Genomic DNA, 3,465 nt, shown 5'->3' with positions numbered 1-3,465 from the left:
TAGACATCTGTGTCTCATACTTAATGTTAATTCACCATTTAAAGGCATGATGTTGTGGTTTTGAAAAGATTTTTTCTCAGACAAATAGCACAACACCATGCTTCGCAGCGATGTATATACTTTAAATATGATACATAGATAGCAATTTTACTGTAATGCTGTCTCAACTACGTACACCGAATTATTTATATATATATAATGCCTGCTGATTAATAAAGTATTACTTCCCTAATGATTAATATATTGTATCTTATTAGTAGTCACACTAATTAAAGAGGAAAATTATGACTGAGAAGTTGAAATTATTATCTCTCTTGAGAAAATTAAACTTAAAGACATAAAGAGCTTCGAGTGAAATAAACTTCAGTTTGTCGAAGGAAATATATCAGTATAGCTTACGATTAATAATAGACCAGTAGATATAACTGGAAATAAACAAGATCAAGTATACTGGTATAACAAGAGGCTAACGATAGACCAGCACAGATATACTAATATCTGTGCTGGTCTAATGTTAGTCACGAATATACAAGTATATATTATGACTGACGATAGACCAGTATAATGTAGTATAAAACTAATGGTGGGGGCGCAATGGCCCAGTGGTTAGGGCAGCGAAATCGCGGTCGGAAGATCGCGGTTTCGATTCCCAGACCGGACGTTGTGTGTGTTTATTGATCGAAAATACCTAAAGCTCCACGAAGCTCCGACAAGGAATAAGTCCTGGGGTCGATTTGCTCCAGCATGGCCACAGTCAAATGACTGAAACAAGTAAAAGAGTAAAGAGTGTGCGAGGGGATGGTGGTGCTGAAATGTTGTCAAGCGATGTTGGGAGGACAAACATATATATATATACACACACACACACACATATATATATATATACATATATACGACGGGCTTCTTTCAGTTTCCGTCAACCAAATCCACTCACAAGGCTTTGGTCGGTCCGAGGCTATATTTTAGAAGACACTTGCCCAAGGTGTCACGTAGTGGGACTGAACTTACCACACAGCTACTCGTACAGTTATCGACAATCTCTCCAATATTAATATTATTATGCTTAATTATTCTTGTCTCAATAACTTTGCTTCCAATTTTCAATATTTTCAATATTCTTGTCCAGGGAACAGTAATTCCAAGACCTCAACCATAAACCGAGAATGCAACTAGACAACCCCTCACCAAAAACCAGCTTGTAAATTCAGAAACCTTTCACTCTTCATGACTAGAATGGCAGTTTCTCAAAATAATAATATACAAAGAAACAAAAACTCACTCTTGTGATATCAAACAACTATAGGAGCACTCCGTCGGTTGCGACGATGAGGGTCCCAGCTGATACGATCAACGGAACAGCTTGCTCGTGATATTAACGCGCAAGTGGCTGAGCACTCCACAGACACGTGCACCCTTAACGTAGTTCTCGAGGAGATTCAGCGTGACACAGAGTGTGACAGGGTTGGTCCTTTGAAATACAGGTACAAGAGAAACAAGAAGAAAGAGCGAGAGAAAGTTGTGGTGAAAGAATACAGAAGGGTTCACCACCACCCCCGCCGGAGCCTCGTGGAGCTTTAGGTGTTTTATCTCAATAAACACTAACAATGCCCGGTCTGGGAATCGAAACCGCGATCCTATGACCGCGAGTCCGCTGCCCTAACCACTGGGCCATTGCGCCTCCACTATCAAACAACTAGCATCCACATAAATAATATACGCTCATACATGTATTGATATATGTATATTAATGTGTAATGACTATATATTCTTATTATGGAATATCTTAATCAAAGAGTGGTAGAATCAGTAGATTCTCTCTAATGGCTTTGGCGAATTTAATTACGTTCAAATTTCAAATTCCTTCTCAAGGTCGATAAAATAAATACCAGTTATGTATTGGGAACGATTAGGTCGACTTGTCTCCTTTCTCAAAAATATGAGACTTTCTGCCAAATCTGAGAAAATATTACTTTACATAATTCCAGAATATTTTATAAATATTCTTTATTGATTTATTCAACATTTTCCGATGACTTATAAGATTTAAAATACAATTTTGATAAAAGTCTGCATTAGAACATTATTTTAATTTTATATTTCTTATTAATAAAATATTTTTTATTCATGTACAATCGGACGCTTAAATAACACGGTGTATATCATGTTTACGTCAAATTCTTTTTCCACAATATATTTTCCGATTTCTTTTTAAAAAAAAAAATTCTTGTGTAAATTATGCTTCGAAATATTCGAAATAAAAGATTACCTGTTTAAATCCAACTCGATGTTTTTTTGTTTTTTTAATTCAATGATGAAATATTTTGTGAAAATTGTGCAAAATTATGGAGAAAGAAAAAAAAAGCATTATGAAAAAAAATCTTTTGTTGCAGAACTTTTGCACAGAACTGCGGGCTTTTTTTTTAGGTTTTTTTTTATGCATATTTTTTTACCAATATAATGGAAAGAAAGTTCATATTAAACAATAACATTAAAACCAAAGAGGAAATTCAAAGAGAATTTGAAATTTTGTAACTGAAAGGAAAATCCATCTAAAGGATCTGATTGAAATTGGTGCTATTTCTGTCATCTCTGTTATAGTTGCTATGGAACAGAATAGCTTCCATGTTATTGCTATCTGAGATTTAAATGTATATATGTTCGTGTACATATGTGCGCTCGCACGTGCATGTGTGTATGTATGTATGTATGTATGTATGTATGTATGTATGTATGTATGTATGTATGTATGTTCTGTTGGTTATAGATGTCAAATTTCTCGCCAATAGAGAAAGAACAAGACTCCAAACCAAAACCAAGGTTCTTTCATTACTATTTTGGCAATATCAATTAGATGGTAGTCTATATGAGTCTATATGTATATATGCATAGATCACATGTATGAATGCATGTATCTATTATAGATGTACGTGTGTGTGTGTGTGTGTGTGTGTAGTTATATGCGTTTTCGCATGTATGGATGTCATTGTGAGCACAATATCACATGTGTGGAGATATTTGTGCACATGTATATACGTTTATACGTGTGTATGTTTATATGTATATATTGTGTATATGTGTGTGCATACATCTGTGTATGATTTCTTTATTACCCACAGGGGGCTATACATACATCTGTGTATGTGTATATGTTTGTATGTATAGATCTATTTACACAAACGCCTGCATGTTTGTACGCATCTATGGGTGTTGTGTGGGCATACATGCTTGCACGTGTACCTCTACCTGCGAGTGTGTCTGTATATCATTAGGTTTGCATGTATAAGTACGTAGACCTATGTTTATATATCTGTATGCGTGTATAGTATTAGATCGCTTTGCGTACCTCTCGTAATATATAATCCAGTATAACCTGTTACATAACTGGATCGACGACGACTAAATCACTAACCTGATGATGAAAAGAGCTACTAGACGGCCAGCTGGACTAGAAGATCTGTCGGTGAA

This window comes from Octopus sinensis, linkage group LG12 (genome assembly GCF_006345805.1).
Source record: "Octopus sinensis linkage group LG12, ASM634580v1, whole genome shotgun sequence".
Classification (NCBI taxonomy): Eukaryota; Metazoa; Mollusca; class Cephalopoda; order Octopoda; family Octopodidae; genus Octopus; species Octopus sinensis.
This window is presented reverse-complemented; position numbering follows the sequence as displayed.